This window comes from Lissotriton vulgaris, chromosome 11 (genome assembly GCF_964263255.1).
Source record: "Lissotriton vulgaris chromosome 11, aLisVul1.2, whole genome shotgun sequence".
Classification (NCBI taxonomy): domain Eukaryota; kingdom Metazoa; phylum Chordata; class Amphibia; order Caudata; family Salamandridae; genus Lissotriton; species Lissotriton vulgaris.
Window position 1 is genome coordinate 1,001,088,988 of NC_141699.1, and position 26,777 is coordinate 1,001,115,764.

At 43.6% G+C, this 26,777-nt stretch overlaps 4 non-coding genes across 4 annotated transcripts; all 4 read left to right on the top strand.

Annotated features, from left to right (window-relative positions):
- Positions 1-2,390: 2,390 nt before the first annotated feature.
- Positions 2,391-2,448, top strand: LOC147683898 (U7 small nuclear RNA). The gene has a single exon (XR_015301942.1). It is a non-coding gene; the product is annotated as a U7 small nuclear RNA (small nuclear RNA).
- A 7,571-nt stretch (positions 2,449-10,019) lies between these two features.
- LOC147683899 (U7 small nuclear RNA) lies at positions 10,020-10,077 on the top strand. The gene has a single exon (XR_015301935.1). It is a non-coding gene; the product is annotated as a U7 small nuclear RNA (small nuclear RNA).
- Positions 10,078-16,501: 6,424 nt separating this feature from the next.
- LOC147683900 (U7 small nuclear RNA) lies at positions 16,502-16,559 on the top strand. The gene has a single exon (XR_015301943.1). It is a non-coding gene; the product is annotated as a U7 small nuclear RNA (small nuclear RNA).
- A 7,538-nt stretch (positions 16,560-24,097) lies between these two features.
- Positions 24,098-24,155, top strand: LOC147683901 (U7 small nuclear RNA). Its single transcript, XR_015301936.1, has one exon. It is a non-coding gene; the product is annotated as a U7 small nuclear RNA (small nuclear RNA).
- The last annotated feature ends 2,622 nt before the right edge of the window (positions 24,156-26,777 follow it).

A 26,777-nucleotide genomic window follows, 5' to 3' on the forward strand; every position in this document is an offset into this window, starting at 1 on the left:
TTTTGTTCTAACATAATCTAGGTGGGCTCTCCATTGGGAAACTGATTGTCTTGACCAATAGCAAGTTTTAATCCAGAGCTCTCATAGTTCTTAGGAATCGCTATGTTCACCTTCTTGGTCCTCCTATGAAATATTAATGTATATAGGAGCACCTTTCACTGGAAGAGAGGCCATCCAATATTACTTACCCGTAATATCTAATTGCTTGCTCTTCAAAGTAGTTTTCGAAAGGCGTGCCCTCTGTCTATAAAATAGCATATTGAATTCTGCAACCTCTGTGAGATCTTCCTAAAATCTGTTGACATGAAGCAATTAAATAATATTTTTTTGATTAGTCACTGTTCTACAATTGTTCTTCACACCCAGTTACAGATTGCAGCATCTATGTATTGCCACCATCACAATGATGAGAGATCCCTAGAATTGGATCACATGGTTGCAGTTGAATTAGTTAGTTACCACAGGTCTTTTTTTATTTTGAAAGGCAGGTTTCTCTTAATGTAGTACTCCATTTTATTTGTAATTGATGATTATGTTTTTGTTACTCTTTTGAGAGTTATTGATATGCATTAGCTAAAAATATGAAATTAATATTTTTTGAGTGTTCTTATGCATTCTTTCAATAGATGTAGGTGTGTTTTCTTATGTCTTTTTTTTCTTTTTTACTTGCGAATCTCTTGGATTCATAATTGTATATTTTTACAGAAACTCAAAAAAGAAAAATTGAATTTTTTTAAACTAATTTTACTAGTGAGATTCAAGAAATTCACCTCAGAAATAAAGAGCCAAGTGCCCTATTCCCACAAATAAACTTAAAGTACAAGTAGTTAACTGAATCACAGTGTATAAAGTTGACAAAAATGCAGAGACTGAGGAAAAGGGGAACACGTGGACTGGAAAAGAGATACCTTTCTTACCTGAGTGCAGGTTCTTACCCAAAAAAGTGCATAGCATAGTTTATTAGACATTTATGCATCTGTTTGTCCTTCAGGTTCCACTAAACCGAGGACCTATTTTGATCTGTTAATAAAAGTGTATGGGGCATATTACCAACAAGAAGCGATATTTATCGCTAAATAGCGTTAGCGTCGATTTTTTTATCGCTGCCTATCGCTGGATATGTTAGCGGAGAAAGGATGCTATTTGCAATGTTTTTCTCCATTGTGCTAAAATATCCAGCGATAGCGGCGAAATGCGTGAATATCGCTGAGAATACAGCGATATTCACGCATTAGCAATGAAATGCTCTTAGCCATGTTATCCACCTCCCATTGGATAATATGGCTAAGAACTGGTCTGGGCAGGTGTTAGTATTTGGAGATATTTGCGCTTAGCGTGAATATTTCCAATGCTACGCATGCCTTGCTAATAGGCGATAGCGACGTTAGCGACTGCCTGCAGTCGCTAACTGGTTAGGTACGCCCACATTGCATGTCATCAGCGATAAACATCGCTGACATGCAAAGCGGGTCTCCAACCGCTCTCTATCACCTAAAAGCTGTCGCTAACATCAGTTAGTCACAGCTTGCTAATAGGGCGATATAATTATCACCGCTTAGCGGCCAAAAACGGCCGCTAAATCGGTGATAATTGCCTATAGCCCCCCTTGGTAATATGCCCCATAATACTTCTTTTGTGATTTAGCTAATTCTAGAGAACCAAACAAAATAAGTGAAATGTTTTCCAAATAACAAGGGCAGCCAGAAGCAAGACATTAAGGTTACAAGGGACGAAAGCAAGTAACATATTCACACAAAGGGAGCACATGACACAGAGTGGCTCTTACAGAACAAATATATTTGAGTACTAGGCAGAGACTGAAATGCATAGGGCCACAGGAAATTGGAGATAGATATGTTTTTGAAAAGATTGCAGGATCCTTCTTCACAAAAGGGGTACAGAGCAGTTTATTACCATTTCTTCCTACAATTGTTGCTTGGTTGTACGCTCTTGACATCATCATTAGGTACTGTGACATTAAATGCACAATTGCCCGATCCATAACATAGCTCGCACTGTTTTCAAGGATTGAATTTTTCCAAATTCTTTTACTAATATGAAATAATAAGGTGAGCCAGTGCAACCACTGCTAGAAAGTGCTAGAAGAGAGGATTTTCCATCTTCCTTGCCAGCAATAACATTGTACATCCTCTTCTACATAGTCTAGCTGTGAGGTGTGGCCTCTATCTATAAATTTGCATATGCAAGTCTTGTACATCATCATGATCTTCTATACTCTGATGGGCCTGATGGAGGCAAATCTAATGCTTTTCTCAGATGCTCATAATTCTAGATTATTTCTTCAGATCCCATCAGTATCAGTGTAGAGCCACCGTCACAATGATAGGAAATACTTTGATTAGGGTTACAAGCTTGTCTAATTTTTTGTTAGATACTTTTGCTCTTTATCAATTTGTCAAGTAGGTTTCTCCTAACTGAGAAACCCGATTTATTTGTTAAAAACAGATTTATTTGTGTTGATTGTTGTCCCAAATGTTTGCAGTTTATATTTTTATAATGTGTTTTATTGTTTTACTATAGTGTGTTATGTTAGTGTATGTCTTGCTATTATTCTGCATGTAAATTATTCTTACTCACTTCGTGGATTTTCTGTTTTACAATTTAGTTGTTTATAATTAACTAAAATATGAATTTAAAAAAATTAACGCGACTGTTATTAGGAGCAAGAGTCAACCAACTATGATAAGAAGTGAACTGAACAAAAGAAAGATTTGATTTTCTCAGAGGGAACTGGAGAGATGGGTTTATTAAATGATACAGAAGGAGTAAAGTCTGCATAAAGACAGAGACTGGTGTAAATGTGAACACAGGGAGTGCTAGAGAGGCATGTCTCCTTCCAAAGGAAAGTGGCAGAGTTGGATTACTGCCCTTTCCTCTTATTGGGTTTTGTTCTAACATAATCTAGGTGGGCTCTCATTGGGAAACTGATTGTCTTGACCAATAGCAAGTTTTCATCCAGAGCTCTCATAGTTCTTAGGAATCACTATGTTCACCTTCTTGGTCCTCCTATGAAATATTAATGTGTATAGGAGCACCTTTCACTGGAAGAGAGGCCATCCAATATTACTTACCCGTAATATCTAATTGCTTGCTCTTCAAAGTAGTTTTCGAAAGGCGTGCCCTCTGTCTATAAAATAGCATATTGAATTCTGCAACATCTGTGAGATCTTCCTAAAATCTGTTGACATGAAGCAATTAAATAATATTTTTTTGATTAGTCACTGTTCTACTATTGTTTTTCACACCCAGTTACAGATTGCAGCATCTATGTATTGCTATTGCCACCATCACAATGATGAGAGATCCCTGGAATTGGATCACATGGTTGCAGTTGAATTAATTAGTTACCACAGGTCTTTTTTTATTTTGAAAGGCAGGTTTCTCCCAATGTAGTACTCCATTTTATTTGTAATTCATGATTATGTTTTTGTTACTATTTTGAGAGTTATTGATATGCATTAGCTAAAAATATGAAATTCATGTTTTTTGAGGTGTTCTTATGCATTCTTTCAATAGATGTAGGTGTGTTTCCTTATGTATTTTTTTTCTTTTTTACTTGTGAATCTCTTGGATTCATAATTGTATATTTTTACAGAAACTCAAAAAAGAAAAATAGAATTTTTTTAAACTAATTTTACCAGTGAGATTCAAGCAATTCACCTCAGAAATAAAGAGCCAAGTGCCCTATTCCCACAAATGAACTTAAAGTACAAGTAGTTAACTGAATCACAGTGTATAAAGTTGACAAAAATGCAGAGACTGAGGAAAAGGGGAACACGTGGACTGGAAAAGAGATACCTTTCTTACCTGAGTGCAGGTTCTTACCCAAAAAAGTGCATAGCATAGTTTATTAGACATTTATGCATCTGTTTGTCCTTCAGGTTCCACTAAACCGAGGACCTATTTTGATCTGTTAATAAAAGTTTATGGGGCATATTACCAACAAGTAGCGATATTTATCGCTAAATAGCCTTAGCGTCGATTTTTTTATCGATGCCTATCGCTGGATATGTTGGCGGAGAAAGCATGCTATTAGCAACGTTTTTCTCCATTGTGCGAAAATATCCAGCGATAGCGGCGAAATGCGTAAATATCGCTCAGAATACAGCGATATTCACGCATTATCAATAAAATGCTCTTAGCCATGTTATCCACCTCCCATTGGATAACATGGCTAAGAACTGGTCTGGGCAGGTGTTAGTATTTGGAGATATTCGCGCTTAGCGTGAATATTTCCAATGCTACGCATGCCTTGCTAATAGGCGATAGCGACGTTAGCTCACCCCCTGACCTTTCCTTCCCTCAGTACCGGGGTCTTTTAGCGCCGGGATGCCTTAGGGTAGCTGCGCGCTCTAGAAAACATAAAATCAAATCAAATCAAATCAAATCTTGCAGTCGCTAACTGGTTAGGTACGCCCACATTGCATGTCATCAGCGATAAACATCGCTGACATGCAAAGCGGGTCTCAAACCACTCGCTATCGCCTAAAAGCTGTCGCTAACATCAGTTAGCAACAGCTTGCTAATAGGGCGATATAATTATCTCCGCTTAGCGGCCGAAAACGGCCGCTAAGCGGAGATAACTATATCGCCCTATTAGCTGCTAGAAAGTGATAGAGGAGAGAATTTTCCATCTTCCTTGCCAGCAATAGCATTGTACATCCTCTTCTACATAGTCTAGCTGAGAGGTGTGGCCTCTATCTATAAATTTGCATATGCAAGTCTTGTACATTGTAGTGAGCGCGCTAGCACGGTACGTCACGTGGCTACGTGACGTACGTTGACGTAGAGGCGCGGCAGGCGGAGCGCGGCATTCAGAGCGCGAGCAGGCTGGGCGCAGGACATGCTTTGCGCTCCTTGTATGTATGTACCTGAATAAAGAGGTTGGTACCACCATCCGACTCCGAGAGTTATTGGGGGGAAGGAAGAGTATCTCTACAGTGGCGACGAGGGTGGGATACCGACCCACGACCCCCACCACGCAGACTGCGAGAAGCACGGCGGAACGGAGTGGTGGCGCAGGAGTAACGAGGAAGGCCCGAGGGTACGCACAGCGACCCCACCCTCATAGGGCACGGCAAGGAGCGCAACGCAACCCTCAGCAAAGAGAACAGAGCACCGAGAGCACGAATAGCGACGGTCGAAGAACCCTGAACAACCGAGGTAGGAAGCCAGTCACGGTCACGGCCCACCGGGATACGCACTGGCTACTCCACCCGAACAGGAAAGGGCTGAAAGGAACAGCCCTCCACCCTTGCTCAAGAAGGAAGAACGAAACGGTGCACCAGGGAGCCCGAGAAGCCTGGAAGGTACGCTGCCCGCAGCCCGGGCGGAGAAGATGAATGCACAAGCGGGCTACGCGATAGCGCCAGTCCAGTTCCTTCCCCGACCAGGGGAACCGCTCATGAAATGGGAGGACTGGAAGGAATACATAGACAATTTCATAGAAGTGATGGAAGACGAGAGCGAGGAAAAGTTCAAGCCACCGAGAAAGAAACGCATCCTGCTGCTAAATCTGGGCCCAGAAGGCCTAAGGATCTACAAAAGCTTGGTGCCAAAGAAGAGAGAGACAGAGGATGACGACGTGTATGCCCATGCGCTGGAAGACCTAGAAGAACACTTCAAACCCTCAGTGTGCGTCTCAGTAGACAGGTTTAACTTCCAGCAAAGGAAGCAACTACCCGGGGAAACGGTGGAAGAGTATGTGGCGGCGTTGAAGAAACTGGCGGTCTCGTGCAAATATGCCAACTGGGAAAGTGAATTCATAAAAGACCAGGTGGTGATGCACACCACGTGCACGAGCGTGCAGGACAAGCTATGGGCTGCAGGGGACACCTCTCTCAAGGAAGTGTTGGTAATAGTAAAAAGGGCTGAACTGGCACGAAGGTGTGCAGCGGCTACGAAGAAAGAGGTCGTGCCCAGTGGAACGGTGAACAAAGTAGACGAGGAAGAACACCACAAGGATAATCAGGCACGGAAACAGCCAGAAAAGGGTCCCGACAAATGGCGGAACAGTCCAGGCAACCCTGGCAAACAGGCCGGAAGCAACAAACGGCCTTGCTACAGATGCGGCAGTTGGGCGCACGAGGCGCACGACCGGAAGTGCCCCGCGCTTCGCGCCAAATGCACGTTCTGTGGAATAGTCGGCCATTTTGAAAAGGCGTGCAGGAAGAAGGCAGCCAAGAACGCAGTGAAGTACGTGGCCCAAGCATCGGAGGAGCCAGAAGAAGCAGCAGAGGAAGAAGTGATCACAGTCCTCTGCATTTACGACGAAATCTTAAGCATAAACGACCGAGGCCGTGGCACCGGCGGAGGAAGAACGATGAAACCCGTCATGGAGATGAAGATCGGAGGCGTCGAAGTCCAAGTGGTGGCAGACACAGGGTCGCCTTACACCATCATCCCCCGGAGCGTGTGGGAAGAGAAGTTTGCTCCGCGACTGGGCCCCGAGCTGGACAAGCTGGACATACGTCCCGTTACCTACAATGGTGATCGAATCCCCATGGCCGGGTGCAGGAGATTGAACTTCGAGTTCAGGGGCAGAGAGGCCAGGTGCAAACTGTATGTCTCCGAGAAAGGTCCCTCCGTCCTAGGGTGGCTCGACCAAGGAGACCTGGGCATCAAGCTGGACCCGGGAGGCAAGGTACAGATCTTATTGACGGAGCCGGAGGAAGCGCTGGACACGGATAATTGGAGGAAGAAGTTCCCAACGGTCTTCGGAGGCTCAGTGGGCAGACTCGACAGATTTGCACACAAGATCATACTCAAAAAAGGAGCTGTACCGGTGGCACACAAGGTGAGAAACATCCCGCTAGCAGTAAGGGACGACGTGAAGGAAGAACTACAACAGCTGGAGAAAAGAGGGATCATCGAGCCGATAGCCTGTGCTGAATGGCTATCGCCGTTGGTGGTGGTGAAGAAACCGAATGGGAAGGTCCGTTTATGCGTGGACCTACGTGAGTTGAACAAAAACATAGTGGTGGAGAAGTTTCCCCTTCCCCGGATAGAGGAGATGCTGGCCAGCACAAGGGGTATTCAGTGGTACTCCACCATAGACTTGACTTCAGCGTATCACCAGATAGCGTTACACCCAGAGAGCCGCAGCTTAACATCCTTCATAACTCCCTTCGGATGCTATCGATTCCGCCGCATGCCGTTCGGACTAGCCTCGGCGGCTGCAGTATTTCAAAAGCTCATGCATCAACTATTTCAGGACCTCAAGGGAGTGCAATACTTCCAGGACGATATATTGGTGATGGGCCAGGACAGGATGGACCACGACAGGAAGCTGGAGGCGGTGTTGGGCATCCTGGAAGGGAAGGGCCTCACAGCAGAATGGGCCAAATGCCGGATAGGGATGGAGAAAGTAACGTACTTGGGCCACGAAATCAGTGCTCAAGGAGTGACTCCCAAGAGTGAAAATGTAAAGGCGATCTGCGACGCACCCTCACCAGCCACCAAGGAGGAAGTCAGGTCATTCCTGGGAATGGCGGAATACTATGGGAAATTCATTGAACATTTCGCCTCGAAAACTCACCATATGAGGCTGTCAACCCGAGAGAACAGCGAGTTCAGTTGGTCAGAGGAAGCTCAACGGGAATTTGATATGATAAAGAGAGAAGTGGCAGGGGCAATTCCACTGCAAGGGTTCGACCCCCAAGGAAGCACCATACTCACCACAGATGCGAGTGATAAAGGACTGGGCGCAGTCCTCGTGCAAGACCGAGGCCAAGGGAGAGTCGAAACCATATGCTTCGCATCCCGCACCCTGAATGACACTGAAAAGAGATATAGTGTGATTGAAAAAGAAATGTTGGCGGTGGTGTGGGCCATGTCCCGGTTCCGGCAGTTCCTGTGGGGCACAAGGTTCCGGTTGAGAACCGATCACAAGCCCCTGCTCAAAGTGCTCACATCTAGTGGACATGCAGAAGCGACACCGAGGATCTCGAAAATGTCGCTCAAATTAATGGAGTTCCGTTATGATGTTGAACACATTCCAGGGAACAGGAACAAAGTGGCGGACTACCTGAGTAGGGCGGCAGCGATGGAGCCCAGTACAGAATGCCCCGAGGCGGGGAAGAGTGGGTCGCACTCACCGAGGACCTCGAAGTATCCATCAGCAAACAGGAATGGAGAATGGCATATGAAGGAGACCCAAATCTGGAGAAAGTGAAGGACTACATTGTGAGAGGCTGGCCGGACAAATGCAAAGTAGAGCGAGGCCTTGTCCCCTTCTTCGAGGTGAGAGAGGAACTATCTATGGATGACCAGGGAACATTTATATACAGAGGGGAAAGAGTCATACCCCCGTCATCGATGATACCCAGATTGATGGACATGTTACATGAAGGCCACCTGGGAGTGGGAAAGCTGAAACTAAGGGCCAAGCAGAATTATTGGTGGCCAGGAATGGACATAAGAGCGGAAAGACATGTGAGAGAATGCCTGAGGTGCCAGGGCGCGGACAAAACGCTGAAACCATTGCGCCCTGCCCTGGGAAAGATTGATCCTCCACAAAACCCGTGGGAGGAACTGTCCATCGACATTTTAGGGCCAGTGCTGAATGCACAAGGTATACAGAAATACATTTGTGTAATGGTGGATCGTTATTCGAAATGGCCGGAAGTAAAGATCGAAGAAACAATGGACGCTGAGAAAATAGTGAGCTTCATGGCGGAGACCTTCGTGAGAGAGGGCATCCCTAAGTGTGTCCTTAGTGACAATGGGCCCCAATTCCGCTCTGACAGATGGAACCAATTTATGCAAAGAAATGGAATAGCGTCTAAACACACATCCATATATCACCCGGCGGGGAACGGGTTGGTAGAGCGCTTCAATAGAGTGGTGATGGGCTCGATACAAGCGGCTATTGCAGACAACAAAGACTGGGAGGCGGAGATATGGCACATGGTGTGGGCGTATCGGATAACTCCCACGAACACTGGCTATAGCCCTTTCCAGATATTAAGAGGCCGGGAACCGTTCACCCAAGACAACAGGATATGGAAAGACAGAGTTATTAAGAGTGAGTGGTCACCGGCAGTGGTGCAAGCCAATCTGAAGAAGGCACAAGCAGTGTACACCAAACACTATGATGCGAGGAGGAATGTAAAAGACACTGCCCTCGAAAAGGGGGAATGGGTGAGAGTAAGATTGCCCACTCTACAGAAAAAAGGGGAAAGTAAGTACAGCAGGCCCCTGAGAGTTGTGGAAATCAAGGGCCGGGCGACATTGCTGAGCGACGGAAACGTGTGGTCGCAGGATCGCATGGCCAGGTGCAATAAAATACTCAACTGGAGAAGCAGAGGCAACATGGAAGAGAGTGAGAGCAACAGTGACCACTCCAGTGACTATGGAGGTGAAGGCCCGGACTTAGGAGAAAGTAGTAACGAAGATCAAGAGGCAAGTGCAGAGTGTCAGCCGGAGGAAGACAGCAGTCGGAGCGTGCCTGGCGCGGCTGCGCTAGAGAGTGGACAGAGTGAAGAAGCAACGACTGCCAGTTCCCCGGTAAGACTGACGAGAAGGGGCAGGGCGGTGGTCCCACCAGTGAGGTTCAGAGACTACGATATGAGTCAGGACTTGTTCACATAACTCTTTGGAAAAAAGGGAGATATGTAGTGAGCGCGCTAGCACGGTACGTCACGTGGCTACGTGACGTACGTTGACGTAGAGGCGCGGCAGGCGGAGCGCGGCATTCAGAGCGCGAGCAGGCTGGGCGCAGGACATGCTTTGCGCTCCTTGTATGTATGTACCTGAATAAAGAGGTTGGTACCACCATCCGACTCCGAGAGTTATTGGGGGGAAGGAAGAGTATCTCTACATACATCATCATGATCTTCTATACTCTGATGGGCCTGAAGGAGGCAAATCTAATGCTTTTCTCAGATGCTCATAATTCTAGATTATTTCTTCAGATCCCATCAGTATCAGTGTAGAGCCACCGTCACAATGATAGGAAATACTTTGATTAGGGTTACAAGCTTGTCAGATTTTTTGTTAGATACTTTCGCTCTTTAACAATTTGTCAAGTAGGTTTCTCTTAACTGAGAAACCCGTTTTATTTGTTAAAAACAGATTTATTTGTGTTGATTTTTGTCCCAAATGTTTGCAGTTTATATTTTTATAATGTGTTTTCTTGTTTTACTATAGTGTGTTATGTTAGTGTTCGTCTTGCTATTATACTGCATGTAAGTTATTCTTTCTCACTTCATGGATCTTCTGCTTTGCAATTTAGTTGTTTATAATTAGCTAAAATATGAATTTTAAAAAAGTAATGCAACTGTTATTAGGAGCAAGAGTCAACCAACTATGATAAGAAGAGAACTGAACAAAAGAAAGATTTTCTCGGAGGGAACTGGAGAGATGGGTTTATTAAATGATACAGAAGGAGTAAAGTCTGCTTAAAGACAGAGACTGGTGTAAATGTGAACACAGGGAGTGCTAAAGAGGCATGTCTCCTTCCAAAGGAAAGTGGCAGAGTTGGATTACTGCCCTTTCCTCTTATTGGGTTTTGTTCTAACATAATCTAGGTGGGCTCTCCATTGGGAAACTGATTGTCTTGACCAATAGCAAGTTTTAATCCAGAGCTCTCATAGTTCTTAGGAATCGCTATGTTCACCTTCTTGGTCCTCCTATGAAATATTAATGTATATAGGAGCACCTTTCACTGGAAGAGAGGCCATCCAATATTACTTACCCGTAATATCTAATTGCTTGCTCTTCAAAGTAGTTTTCGAAAGGCGTGCCCTCTGTCTATAAAATAGCATATTGAATTCTGCAACCTCTGTGAGATCTTCCTAAAATCTGTTGACATGAAGCAATTAAATAATATTTTTTTGATTAGTCACTGTTCTACAATTGTTCTTCACACCCAGTTACAGATTGCAGCATCTATGTATTGCCACCATCACAATGATGAGAGATCCCTAGAATTGGATCACATGTGCAGTTGAATTAGTTAGTTACCACAGGTCTTTTTTTATTTTGAAAGGCAGGTTTCTCTTAATGTAGTACTCCATTTTATTTGTAATTTATGATTATGTTTTTGTTACTCTTTTGAGAGTTATTGATATGCATTAGCTAAAAATATGAAATTAATATTTTTTGAGTGTTCTTATGCATTCTTTTAACAGATGTAGGTGTGTTTCCTTATGTCTTTTTTTTCTTTTTTACTTGCGAATCTCTTGGATTCATAATTGTATATTTTTACAGAAACTCAAAAAAGAAAAATGGAATTTTTTTAAACTAATTTTACCAGTGAGATTCAAGCAATTCACCTTAGAAATAAAGAGCCAACAGCCTGATTCATCATTGGAACGTTTTGCGAGTCTGAAATAGCGATTCATAAGGAATCGCTATTCCAGACTCGCAAAACGGGATTCATGTAGGAATCGCAAAAAGATTTGCGATTCCTACACAATCCTTATTTGCGATTAGCAAATTGCTAATCGCAAATAAGGAATAACTCCCCATTCATTCCTATGGGACAAAAGGCCCATAGGAATGAATGGGGAGTATTCCTTATTTGCGATTAGCAATTTGCTAATCGCAAATAAGATAGCGATTGAAAGGGTGCCACGGGTGTCCAAAGGACACCCTGTAGCACCCCTTAAATGCTAATATGAACAGGGGTTGTGCACACACATGTCCAAAGGACATGTGTGTGTGCAACATGCAAATCAGAAAAATGCTTTTAAAAGCATTTTTCTGAGTTATCGCCATTTACCACGATGTTTGACCTCGCGGTAAATAGCGGCCCGAAATTGCAATTTTGCAATTTTTAAATGGATGATGAATTGCATTTAAGGAATCTCAAATAGAGATTCCTTAAATGTAAACCATCGCAAATTTGCGAAAACGCAATTACCGATTTTTGCATTTGGGATGATGAATCCCAAATGCAAAAATCTCACTCGCAGAGGGCCAGATTCTCAGAATCTGGCCCTTTGCGAGCCGAATTCAGCTTCATGAATTAGGCTGTTAGTGCTCTATTCCCACAAATGAACTTAAAGTACAAGTAGTTAACTGAATCACAGTGTATAAAGTTGACAACAATGCAGAGACTGAGGAAAAGGGGAACACGTGGACTGGAAAAGAGATACCTTTCTTACCTGAGTGCAGGTTCTTACCCAAAAAAGTGCATAGCATAGTTTATCAGACATTTATGCATCTGTTTGTCCTTCAGGTTCCACTAAACCGAGGACCTATTTTAATCTGTTAATAAAAGTGTATGGGGCATATTACCAACAAGTAGCGATATTTATCGCTAAATAGCCTTAGCGCCGATTTTTTTATCGCTGCCTAGCGCTGGATATGTTAGCGGAGAAAGCATGCTATTAGCAACGTTTTTCTCCATTGTGCTAAAATATCCAGCGATAGCGGCAAAATGAGTGAATATCGCTGAGAATACAGCGATATTCACGCATTAGCAATGAAATGCTCTTAGCCATGTTATCCACCTCCCATTGGATAACATGGCTAAGAACTGGTCTGGGCAGGTGTTAGTATTTGGAGATATTCGCGCTTAGCGTGAATATTTCCAACGCTACGCATGCCTTGCTAATAGGCGATAGCGACGTTAGCGACTGCTTTCAGTCGCTATCTCGTTGGGTACGCCCACATTGCATGTCATCAGCGATAAACATCGCTGACATGCAAAGCGGGTCTCAAACCGCTCACTATCTCCTAAAAGCTGTTGCTAACATCAGTTAGCCACAGCTTGCTAATAGGGCGATATAATTATCGCCGCTTAGCGGCCAAAAACGGCCGCTAAATCGGTGATAATTGCCGATAGCCCCTCTTGGTAATAAGCCCCATAATTCTTCTTTTGTGAGTTAGCTAATTCTAGAGAACCAAACAAAATAAGTGAAATGTTTTCCAAATAACAAGGGCAGCCAGAAGCAAGAAATTAAGGTTACAAGGGACGAAAGCAAGTAACATATTCACACAAAGGGAGCACATGACACAGAGTGGCTCTTACAGAACAAATATATTTGAGTACAAGGCAGAGACTGAAATGCATAGGGCCACAGGAAATTGGAGATAGATATGTTTTTGAAGAGATTGCAGGATCCTTCTTCACAAAAGGGCTACAGAGCAGTTTATTACCATTTCTTCCTACAATTGTTGCTTGGTTGTACTCTCCTGACATCATCATTAGGTACTGTGACATTAAATGCACAAATGCCCGATCCATAACATAGCTCGTACTGTTTTCAAGGATTGATTTTTTCAAAATTCTTTTACTAATATGAAATAATAAGGTGAGCCAGTGCAACCACTGCTAGAAATTGCTAGAAGAGAGGATTTTCCATCTTCCTTGCCAGCAATAACATTGTACATCCTCTTCTACATAGTCTAGCTGTGAGGTGTGGCCTCTATCTATAAATTTGCATATGCAAGTCTTGTACATCATCATGATCTTCTATACTCTGATGGGCCTGAAGGAGGCAAATCTAATGCTTTTCTCAGATGCTCAGAATTCTAGATTATTTCTTCAGATCCCATCAGTATCAGTGTAGAGCCACCGTCACAATGATAGGAAATACTTTGATTAGGGTTACAAGCTTGTCAGATTTTTTGTTAGATACTTTCGCTCTTTAACAGTTTGTCATGTAGTTTTCTCTTAATTGGGAAACCCGTTTTATTTGTTAAAAACAGATTTGTGTTGATTTTTGTCCCAAATGTTTGCAGTTTATATTTTTATAATGTGTTTTCTTGTTTTACTATAGTGTGGTATGTTAGTGTACATCTTGCTATTATTCTGCATGTAAGTTATTCTTTCTCACTTCATGGATCTTTTGTTTTGCAATTTAGTTGTTTATAATTAGCTAAAATATGAATTTAAAAAAATGAATGCAACTGTTATTAGGAGCAAGAGTCAACCAATTATGATAAGAAGTGAACTGAACAAAAGAAAGATTTTCTCGGAGGGAACTGGAGAGATGGGTTTATTGAATGATACAGAAGGAGTAAAGTGTGCATAAAGACAGAGACTGGTGTAAATGTGAACACAGGGAGTGCTAGAGAGGCATGTCTCCTTCCAAAGGAAAGTGGCAGAGTTGGATTACTGCCCTTTCCTCTTATTGGGTTTTGTTCTAACATAATCTAGGTGGGCTCTCCATTGGGAAACTGATTGTCTTGACCAATAGCAAGTTTTAATCCAGAGCTCTCATAGTTCTTAGGAATCGCTATGTTCACCTTCTTTGTCCTCCTATGAAATATTAATGTGTATAGGAGCACCTTTCACTGGAAGATTGGCCATCCAATATTACTTACCCGTAATATCTAATTGCTTGCTCTTCAAAGTAGTTTTCAAAAGGCGTGCCCTCTGTCTATAAAATAGCATATTGAATTCTGCAACCTCTGTGAGATCTTCCTAAAATCTGTTGACATGAAGCAATTAAATAATATTTTTTTGATTAGTCACTGTTCTACAATTGTTCTTCACACCCAGTTACAGATTGCAGCATCTATGTATTGCCACCATCACAATGATGAGAGATCCCTAGAATTGGATCACATGGTTGCGGTTGAATTAGTTAGTTACCACAGGTCTTTTTTTTATTTTGAAAGGCAGGTTTCTCTTAATGTAGTACTCCATTTTATTTGTAATTCATGATTATGTTTTTGTTACTCTTTTGAGAGTTATTGATATGCATTAGCTAAAAATATGAAATTAATGTTTTTTGAGTGTTCTTATGCATTCTTTCAATAGATGTAGGTGTGTTTCCTTATGTAAGTTTTTTTCTTTTTTACTTGCGAATCTCTAGGATTCATAATTGTATATTTTTACAGAAACTCAAAAAAGAAAAATGGAATTTTTTTAACTAATTTTACCAGTGAGATTCAAGCAATTCACCTCAGAAATAAAGAGCCAAGTGCCCTATTCCCACAAATGAACTTAAAGTACAAGTAGTTAACTGAATCACAGTGTATAAAGTTGACAAAAATGCAGAGACTGAGGAAAAGGGGAACACGTGGACTGGAAAAGAGATACCTTTCTTACCTGAGTGCAGGTTCTTACCCAAAAAAGTGCATAGCATAGCTTATTAGACATTTATGCATCTGTTTGTCCTTCAGGTTCCACTAAACCGAGGACCTATTTTAATCTGTTAATAAAAGTGTATGGGGCATATTACCAACAAGTAGCGATATTTATCGCTAAATAGCCTTAGCGTCGATTTTTTTATCTCTGCCTATCGCTGGATATGTTAGCGGAGAAAGCATGCTATTAGCAACGTTTTTCTCCATTGTGCTAAAATATCCAGCGATAGCGGCGAAATGCGTGAATATCGCTGAGAATACAGCGATATTCACGCATTAGCAATGAAATGCTCTTAGCCATGTTATCCACCTCCCATTGGATAACATGGCTAAGAACTGGTCTGGGCAGGTGTTAGTATTTGGAGATATTCGCGCTTAGCGTGAATATTTCCAACGCTACGCATGCCTTGCTAATAGGCGATAGCGACGTTAGCGACTGCTTTCAGTCGCTAACTGGTTGGGTACGCCCACATTGCATGTCATCAGCGATAAACATCGCTGACATGCAAAGCGGGTCTCAAACCGTTCACTATCGCCTAAAAGCTGTTGCTAACATCAGTTAGCCACAGCTTGCTAATAGGGCGATATAATTATCGCCGCTTAGCGGCCAAAAACGGCCGCTAAATCGGTGATAATTGCCTATAGCCCCCTTTGGTAATATGCCCTATAATTCTTCTTTTGTGAGTTAGCTAATTCTAGAGAACCAAACAAAATAAGTGAAATGTTTTGCAAATAACAAGGGCAGCCAGAAGCAAGACATTAAGGTTACAAGGGACGAAAGCAAGTAACATATTCACACAAAGGGAGCACATGACACAGAGTGGCTCTTACAGAACAAATATATTTGAGTACTAGGCAGAGACTGAAATGCATAGGGCCACAGGAAATTGGAGATAGATATGTTTTTGAAAAGATTGCAGGATCCTTCTTCACAAAAGGGGTACAGAGCAGTTTATTACCATTTCTTCCTACAATTGTTGCTTGGTTGTACGCTCTTGACATCATCATTAGGTACTGTGACATTAAATGCACAATTGCCCGATCCATAACATAGCTCGCACTGTTTTCAAGGATTGAATTTTTCCAAATTCTTTTACTAATATGAAATAATAAGGTGAGCCAGTGCAACCACTGCTAGAAAGTGCTAGAAGAGAGGATTTTCCATCTTCCTTGCCAGCAATAACATTGTACATCCTCTTCTACATAGTCTAGCTGTGAGGTGTGGCCTCTATCTATAAATTTGCATATGCAAGTCTTGTACATCATCATGATCTTCTATACTCTGATGGGCCTGATGGAGGCAAATCTAATGCTTTTCTCAGATGCTCATAATTCTAGATTATTTCTTCAGATCCCATCAGTATCAGTGTAGAGCCACCGTCACAATGATAGGAAATACTTTGATTAGGGTTAAAAGCTTGTCTAATTTTTTGTTAGATACTTTTGCTCTTTATCAATTTGTCAAGTAGGTTTCTCCTAACTGAGAAACCCGATTTATTTGTTAAAAACAGATTTATTTGTGTTGATTGTTGTCCCAAATGTTTGCAGTTTATATTTTTATAATGTGTTTTATTGTTTTACTATAGTGTGTTATGTTAGTGTATGTCTTGCTATTATTCTGCATGTAAATTATTCTTACTCACTTCGTGGATTTTCTGTTTTACAATTTAGTTGTTTATAATTAACTAAAATATGAATTTAAAAAAATTAACGCGACTGTTATTAGGAGCAAGAGTCAACCAACTATGATAAGAAGTGAACTGAACAAAAGAAAGATTTGATTTTCTCAGAGGGAACTGGAGAGATGGGTTTATTAAATGATACAGAAGGAGTAAAGTCTGCATAAAGACAGAGACTGGTGTAAATGTGAACACAGGGAGTGCTAGAGAGGCATGTCTCCTTCCAAAGGAAAGTGGCAGAGTTGGATTACTGCCCTTTCCTCTTATTGGGTTTTGTTCTAACATAATCTAGGTGGGCTCTCATTGGGAAACTGATTGTCTTGACCAATAGCAAGTTTTCATCCAGAGCTCTCATAGTTCTTAGGAATCACTATGTTCACCTTCTTGGTCCTCCTATGAAATATTAATGTGTATAGGAGCACCTTTCACTGGAAGAGAGGCCATCCAATATTACTTACCCGTAATATCTAATTGCTTGCTCTTCAAAATAGCATATTGAATTCTGCAACATCTGTGAGATCTTCCTAAAATCTGTTGACATGAAGCAATTAAATAATATTTTTTTGATTAGTCACAGTTCTACTATTGTTTTTCACACCCAGTTACAGATTGCAGCATCTATGTATTGCTATTGCCACCATCACAATGATGAGAGATCCCTGGAATTGGATCACATGGTTGCAGTTGAATTAATTAGTTACCACAGGTCTTTTTTTATTTTGAAAGGCAGGTTTCTCCTAATGTAGTACTCCATTTTATTTGTAATTCATGATTATGTTTTTGTTACTATTTTGAGAGTTATTGATATGCATTAGCTAAAAATATGAAATTCATGTTTTTTGAGGTGTTCTTATGCATTCTTTCAATAGATGTAGGTGTGTTTCCTTATGTATTTTTTTTCTTTTTTACTTGTGAATCTCTTGGATTCATAATTGTATATTTTTACAGAAACTCAAAAAAGAAAAATAGAATTTTTTTAAACTAATTTTACCAGTGAGATTCAAGCAATTCACCTCAGAAATAAAGAGCCAAGTGCCCTATTCCCACAAATGAACTTAAAGTACAAGTAGTTAACTGAATCACAGTGTATAAAGTTGACAAAAATGCAGAGACTGAGGAAAAGGGGAACACGTGGACTGGAAAAGAGATACCTTTCTTACCTGAGTGCAGGTTCTTACCCAAAAAAGTGCATAGCATAGTTTATTAGACATTTATGCATCTGTTTGTCCTTCAGGTTCCACTAAACCGAGGACCTATTTTGATCTGTTAATAAAAGTTTATGGGGCATATTACCAACAAGTAGCGATATTTATCGCTAAATAGCCTTAGCGTCGATTTTTTTATCGATGCCTATCGCTGGATATGTTGGCGGAGAAAGCATGCTATTAGCAACGTTTTTCTCCATTGTGCGAAAATATCCAGCGATAGCGGCGAAATGCGTAAATATCGCTCAGAATACAGCGATATTCACGCATTATCAATAAAATGCTCTTAGCCATGTTATCCACCTCCCATTGGATAACATGGCTAAGAACTGGTCTGGGCAGGTGTTAGTATTTGGAGATATTCGCGCTTAGCGTGAATATTTCCAATGCTACGCATGCCTTGCTAATAGGCGATAGCGACGTTAGCTCACCCCCTGACCTTTCCTTCCCTCAGTACCGGGGTCTTTTAGCGTTGGGATGCCTTAGGGTAGCTGCGCGCTCTAGAAAACATAAAATCAAATCAAATCAAATCAAATCTTGCAGTCGCTAACTGGTTAGGTACGCCCACATTGCATGTCATCAGCGATAAACATCGCTGACATGCAAAGCGGGTCTCAAACCACTCGCTATCGCCTAAAAGCTGTCGCTAACATCAGTTAGCAACAGCTTGCTAATAGGGCGATATAATTATCTCCGCTTAGCGGCCGAAAACGGCCGCTAAGCAGAGATAACTATATCGCCCTATTAGCTGCTAGAAAGTGATAGAGGAGAGAATTTTCCATCTTCCTTGCCAGCAATAGCATTGTACATCCTCTTCTACATAGTCTAGCTGAGAGGTGTGGCCTCTATCTATAAATTTGCATATGCAAGTCTTGTACATTGTAGTGAGCGCGCTAGCACGGTACGTCACGTGGCTACGTGACGTACGTTGACGTAGAGGCGCGGCAGGCGGAGCGCGGCATTCAGAGCGCGAGCAGGCTGGGCGCAGGACATGCTTTGCGCTCCTTGTATGTATGTACCTGAATAAAGAGGTTGGTACCACCATCCGACTCCGAGAGTTATTGGGGGGAAGGAAGAGTATCTCTACAGTGGCGACGAGGGTGGGATACCGACCCACGACCCCCACCACGCAGACTGCGAGAAGCACGGCGGAACGGAGTGGTGGCGCAGGAGTAACGAGGAAGGCCCGAGGGTACGCACAGCGACCCCACCCTCATAGGGCACGGCAAGGAGCGCAACGCAACCCTCAGCAAAGAGAACAGAGCACCGAGAGCACGAATAGCGACGGTCGAAGAACCCTGAACAACCGAGGTAGGAAGCCAGTCACGGTCACGGCCCACCGGGATACGCACTGGCTACTCCACCCGAACAGGAAAGGGCTGAAAGGAACAGCCCTCCACCCTTGCTCAAGAAGGAAGAACGAAACGGTGCACCAGGGAGCCCGAGAAGCCTGGAAGGTACGCTGCCCGCAGCCCGGGCGGAGAAGATGAATGCACAAGCGGGCTACGCGATAGCGCCAGTCCAGTTCCTTCCCCGACCAGGGGAACCGCTCATGAAATGGGAGGACTGGAAGGAATACATAGACAATTTCATAGAAGTGATGGAAGACGAGAGCGAGGAAAAGTTCAAGCCACCGAGAAAGAAACGCATCCTGCTGCTAAATCTGGGCCCAGAAGGCCTAAGGATCTACAAAAGCTTGGTGCCAAAGAAGAGAGAGACAGAGGATGACGACGTGTATGCCCATGCGCTGGAAGACCTAGAAGAACACTTCAAACCCTCAGTGTGCGTCTCAGTAGACAGGTTTAACTTCCAGCAAAGGAAGCAACTACCCGGGGAAACGGTGGAAGAGTATGTGGCGGCGTTGAAGAAACTGGCGGTCTCGTGCAAATATGCCAACTGGGAAAGTGAATTCATAAAAGACCAGGTGGTGATGCACACCACGTGCACGAGCGTGCAGGACAAGCTATGGGCTGCAGGGGACACCTCTCTCAAGGAAGTGTTGGTAATAGTAAAAAGGGCTGAACTGGCACGAAGGTGTGCAGCGGCTACGAAGAAAGAGGTCGTGCCCAGTGGAACGGTGAACAAAGTAGACGAGGAAGAACACCACAAGGATAATCAGGCACGGAAACAGCCAGAAAAGGGTCCCGACAAATGGCGGAACAGTCCAGGCAACCCTGGCAAACAGGCCGGAAGCAACAAACGGCCTTGCTACAGATGCGGCAGTTGGGCGCACGAGGCGCACGACCGGAAGTGCCCCGCGCTTCGCGCCAAATGCACGTTCTGTGGAATAGTCGGCCATTTTGAAAAGGCGTGCAGGAAGAAGGCAGCCAAGAACGCAGTGAAGTACGTGGCCCAAGCATCGGAGGAGCCAGAAGAAGCAGCAGAGGAAGAAGTGATCACAGTCCTCTGCATTTACGACGAAATCTTAAGCATAAACGACCGAGGCCGTGGCACCGGCGGAGGAAGAACGATGAAACCCGTCATGGAGATGAAGATCGGAGGCGTCGAAGTCCAAGTGGTGGCAGACACAGGGTCGCCTTACACCATCATCCCCCGGAGCGTGTGGGAAGAGAAGTTTGCTCCGCGACTGGGCCCCGAGCTGGACAAGCTGGACATACGTCCCGTTACCTACAATGGTGATCGAATCCCCATGGCCGGGTGCAGGAGATTGAACTTCGAGTTCAGGGGCAGAGAGGCCAGGTGCAAACTGTATGTCTCCGAGAAAGGTCCCTCCGTCCTAGGGTGGCTCGACCAAGGAGACCTGGGCATCAAGCTGGACCCGGGAGGCAAGGTACAGATCTTATTGACGGAGCCGGAGGAAGCGCTGGACACGGATAATTGGAGGAAGAAGTTCCCAACGGTCTTCGGAGGCTCAGTGGGCAGACTCGACAGATTTGCACACAAGATCATACTCAAAAAAGGAGCTGTACCGGTGGCACACAAGGTGAGAAACATCCCGCTAGCAGTAAGGGACGACGTGAAGGAAGAACTACAACAGCTGGAGAAAAGAGGGATCATCGAGGCGATAGCCTGTGCTGAATGGCTATCGCCGTTGGTGGTGGTGAAGAAACCGAATGGGAAGGTCCGTTTATGCGTGGACCTACGTGAGTTGAACAAAAACATAGTGGTGGAGAAGTTTCCCCTTCCCCGGATAGAGGAGATGCTGGCCAGCACAAGGGGTATTCAGTGGTACTCCACCATAGACTTGACTTCAGCGTATCACCAGATAGCGTTACACCCAGAGAGCCGCAGCTTAACATCCTTCATAACTCCCTTCGGATGCTATCGATTCCGCCGCATGCCGTTCGGACTAGCCTCGGCGGCTGCAGTATTTCAAAAGCTCATGCATCAACTATTTCAGGACCTCAAGGGAGTGCAATACTTCCAGGACGATATATTGGTGATGGGCCAGGACAGGATGGACCACGACAGGAAGCTGGAGGCGGTGTTGGGCATCCTGGAAGGGAAGGGCCTCACAGCAGAATGGGCCAAATGCCGGATAGGGATGGAGAAAGTAACGTACTTGGGCCACGAAATCAGTGCTCAAGGAGTGACTCCCAAGAGTGAAAATGTAAAGGCGATCTGCGACGCACCCTCACCAGCCACCAAGGAGGAAGTCAGGTCATTCCTGGGAATGGCGGAATACTATGGGAAATTCATTGAACATTTCGCCTCGAAAACTCACCATATGAGGCTGTCAACCCGAGAGAACAGCGAGTTCAGTTGGTCAGAGGAAGCTCAACGGGAATTTGATATGATAAAGAGAGAAGTGGCAGGGGCAATTCCACTGCAAGGGTTCGACCCCCAAGGAAGCACCATACTCACCACAGATGCGAGTGATAAAGGACTGGGCGCAGTCCTCATGCAAGACCGAGGCCAAGGGAGAGTCGAAACCATATGCTTCGCATCCCGCACCCTGAATGACACTGAAAAGAGATATAGTGTGATTGAAAAAGAAATGTTGGCGGTGGTGTGGGCCATGTCCCGGTTCCGGCAGTTCCTGTGGGGCACAAGGTTCCGGTTGAGAACCGATCACAAGCCCCTGCTCAAAGTGCTCACATCTAGTGGACATGCAGAAGCGACACCGAGGATCTCGAAAATGTCGCTCAAATTAATGGAGTTCCGTTATGATGTTGAACACATTCCAGGGAACAGGAACAAAGTGGCGGACTACCTGAGTAGGGCGGCAGCGATGGAGCCCAGTACAGAATGCCCCGAGGCGGGGGAAGAGTGGGTCGCACTCACCGAGGACCTCGAAGTATCCATCAGCAAACAGGAATGGAGAATGGCATATGAAGGAGACCCAAATCTGGAGAAAGTGAAGGACTACATTGTGAGAGGCTGGCCGGACAAATGCAAAGTAGAGCGAGGCCTTGTCCCCTTCTTCGAGGTGAGAGAGGAACTATCTATGGATGACCAGGGAACATTTATATACAGAGGGGAAAGAGTCATACCCCCGTCATCGATGATACCCAGATTGATGGACATGTTACATGAAGGCCACCTGGGAGTGGGAAAGCTGAAACTAAGGGCCAAGCAGAATTATTGGTGGCCAGGAATGGACATAAGAGCGGAAAGACATGTGAGAGAATGCCTGAGGTGCCAGGGCGCGGACAAAACGCTGAAACCATTGCGCCCTGCCCTGGGAAAGATTGATCCTCCACAAAACCCGTGGGAGGAACTGTCCATCGACATTTTAGGGCCAGTGCTGAATGCACAAGGTATACAGAAATACATTTGTGTAATGGTGGATCGTTATTCGAAATGGCCGGAAGTAAAGATCGAAGAAACAATGGACACTGAGAAAATAGTGAGCTTCATGGCGGAGACCTTCGTGAGAGAGGGCATCCCTAAGTGTGTCCTTAGTGACAATGGGCCCCAATTCCGCTCTGACAGATGGAACCAATTTATGCAAAGAAATGGAATAGCGTCTAAACACACATCCATATATCACCCGGCGGGGAACGGGTTGGTAGAGCGCTTCAATAGAGTGGTGATGGGCTCGATACAAGCGGCTATTGCAGACAACAAAGACTGGGAGGCGGAGATATGGCACATGGTGTGGGCGTATCGGATAACTCCCACGAACACTGGCTATAGCCCTTTCCAGATATTAAGAGGCCGGGAACCGTTCACCCAAGACAACAGGATATGGAAAGACAGAGTTATTAAGAGTGAGTGGTCACCGGCAGTGGTGCAAGCCAATCTGAAGAAGGCACAAGCAGTGTACACCAAACACTATGATGCGAGGAGGAATGTAAAAGACACTGCCCTCGAAAAGGGGGAATGGGTGAGAGTAAGATTGCCCACTCTACAGAAAAAAGGGGAAAGTAAGTACAGCAGGCCCCTGAGAGTTGTGGAAATCAAGGGCCGGGCGACATTGCTGAGCGACGGAAACGTGTGGTCACAGGATCGCATGGCCAGGTGCAATAAAATACTCAACTGGAGAAGCAGAGGCAACATGGAAGAGAGTGAGAGCAACAGTGACCACTCCAGTGACTATGGAGGTGAAGGCCCGGACTTAGGAGAAAGTAGTAACGAAGATCAAGAGGCAAGTGCAGAGTGTCAGCCGGAGGAAGACAGCAGTCGGAGCGTGCCTGGCGCGGCTGCGCTAGAGAGTGGACAGAGTGAAGAAGCAACGACTGCCAGTTCCCCGGTAAGACTGACGAGAAGGGGCAGGGCGGTGGTCCCACCAGTGAGGTTCAGAGACTACGATATGAGTCAGGACTTGTTCACATAACTCTTTGGAAAAAAGGGAGATATGTAGTGAGCGCGCTAGCACGGTACGTCACGTGGCTACGTGACGTACGTTGACGTAGAGGCGCGGCAGGCGGAGCGCGGCATTCAGAGCGCGAGCAGGCTGGGCGCAGGACATGCTTTGCGCTCCTTGTATGTATGTACCTGAATAAAGAGGTTGGTACCACCATCCGACTCCGAGAGTTATTGGGGGGAAGGAAGAGTATCTCTACATACATCATCATGATCTTCTATACTCTGATGGGCCTGAAGGAGGCAAATCTAATGCTTTTCTCAGATGCTCATAATTCTAGATTATTTCTTCAGATCCCATCAGTATCAGTGTAGAGCCACCGTCACAATGATAGGAAATACTTTGATTAGGGTTACAAGCTTGTCAGATTTTTTGTTAGATACTTTCGCTCTTTAACAATTTGTCAAGTAGGTTTCTCTTAACTGAGAAACCCGTTTTATTTGTTAAAAACAGATTTATTTGTGTTGATTTTTGTCCCAAATGTTTGCAGTTTATATTTTTATAATGTGTTTTCTTGTTTTACTATAGTGTGTTATGTTAGTGTTCGTCTTGCTATTATACTGCATGTAAGTTATTCTTTCTCACTTCATGGATCTTCTGCTTTGCAATTTAGTTGTTTATAATTAGCTAAAATATGAATTTTAAAAAAGTAATGCAACTGTTATTAGGAGCAAGAGTCAACCAACTATGATAAGAAGAGAACTGAACAAAAGAAAGATTTTCTCGGAGGGAACTGGAGAGATGGGTTTATTAAATGATACAGAAGGAGTAAAGTCTGCTTAAAGACAGAGACTGGTGTAAATGTGAACACAGGGAGTGCTAGAGAGGCATGTCTCCTTCCAAAGGAAAGTGGCAGAGTTGGATTACTGCCCTTTCCTCTTATTGGGTTTTGTTCTAACATAATCTAGGTGGGCTCTCCATTGGGAAACTGATTGTCTTGACCAATAGCAAGTTTTAATCCAGAGCTCTCATAGTTCTTAGGAATCGCTATGTTCACCTTCTTGGTCCTCCTATGAAATATTAATGTATATAGGAGCACCTTTCACTGGAAGAGAGGCCATCCAATATTACTTACCCGTAATATCTAATTGCTTGCTCTTCAAAGTAGTTTTCGAAAGGCGTGCCCTCTGTCTATAAAATAGCATATTGAATTCTGCAACCTCTGTGAGATCTTCCTAAAATCTGTTGACATGAAGCAATTAAATAATATTTTTTTGATTAGTCACTGTTCTACAATTGTTCTTCACACCCAGTTACAGATTGCAGCATCTATGTATTGCCACCATCACAATGATGAGAGATCCCTAGAATTGGATCACATGTGCAGTTGAATTAGTTAGTTACCACAGGTCTTTTTTTATTTTGAAAGGCAGGTTTCTCTTAATGTAGTACTCCATTTTATTTGTAATTGATGATTATGTTTTTGTTACTCTTTTGAGAGTTATTGATATGCATTAGCTAAAAATATGAAATTAATATTTTTTGAGTGTTCTTATGCATTCTTTTAACAGATGTAGGTGTGTTTCCTTATGTCTTTTTTTTCTTTTTTACTTGCGAATCTCTTGGATTCATAATTGTATATTTTTACAGAAACTCAAAAAAGAAAAATGGAATTTTTTTAAACTAATTTTACCAGTGAGATTCAAGCAATTCACCTTAGAAATAAAGAGCCAACAGCCTGATTCATCATTGGAACGTTTTGCGAGTCTGAAATAGCGATTCATAAGGAATCGCTATTCCAGACTCGCAAAACGGGATTCATGTAGGAATCGCAAAAAGATTTGCGATTCCTACACAATCCTTATTTGCGATTAGCAAATTGCTAATCGCAAATAAGGAATAACTCCCCATTCATTCCTATGGGCCAAAAGGCCCATAGGAATGAATGGGGAGTATTCCTTATTTGCGATTAGCAATTTGCTAATCGCAAATAAGATAGCGATTGAAAGGGTGCCACGGGTGTCCAAAGGACACCCTGTAGCACCCCTTAAATGCTAATATGAACAGGGGTTGTGCACACACATGTCCAAAGGACATGTGTGTGTGCAACATGCAAATCAGAAAAATGCTTTTAAAAGCATTTTTCTGAGTTATCGCCATTTACCACGATGTTTGACCTCGCGGTAAATAGCGGCCCGAAATTGCAATTTTGCAATTTTTAAATGGATGATGAATTGCATTTAAGGAATCTCAAATAGAGATTCCTTAAATGTAAACCATCGCAAATTTGCGAAAACGCAATTACCGATTTTTGCATTTGGGATGATGAATCCCAAATGCAAAAATCTCACTCGCTCCTTTGCGAGCCGAATTCAGCTTCATGAATTAGGCTGTTAGTGCTCTATTCCCACAAATGAACTTAAAGTACAAGTAGTTAACTGAATCACAGTGTATAAAGTTGACAACAATGCAGAGACTGAGGAAAAGGGGAACACGTGGACTGGAAAAGAGATACCTTTCTTACCTGAGTGCAGGTTCTTACCCAAAAAAGTGCATAGCATAGTTTATCAGACATTTATGCATCTGTTTGTCCTTCAGGTTCCACTAAACCGAGGACCTATTTTAATCTGTTAATAAAAGTGTATGGGGCATATTACCAACAAGTAGCGATATTTATCGCTAAATAGCCTTAGCGCCGATTTTTTTATCGCTGCCTAGCGCTGGATATGTTAGCGGAGAAAGCATGCTATTAGCAACGTTTTTCTCCATTGTGCTAAAATATCCAGCGATAGCGGCAAAATGAGTGAATATCGCTGAGAATACAGCGATATTCACGCATTAGCAATGAAATGCTCTTAGCCATGTTATCCACCTCCCATTGGATAACATGGCTAAGAACTGGTCTGGGCAGGTGTTAGTATTTGGAGATATTCGCGCTTAGCGTGAATATTTCCAACGCTACGCATGCCTTGCTAATAGGCGATAGCGACGTTAGCGACTGCTTTCAGTCGCTATCTCGTTGGGTACGCCCACATTGCATGTCATCAGCGATAAACATCGCTGACATGCAAAGCGGGTCTCAAACCGCTCACTATCTCCTAAAAGCTGTTGCTAACA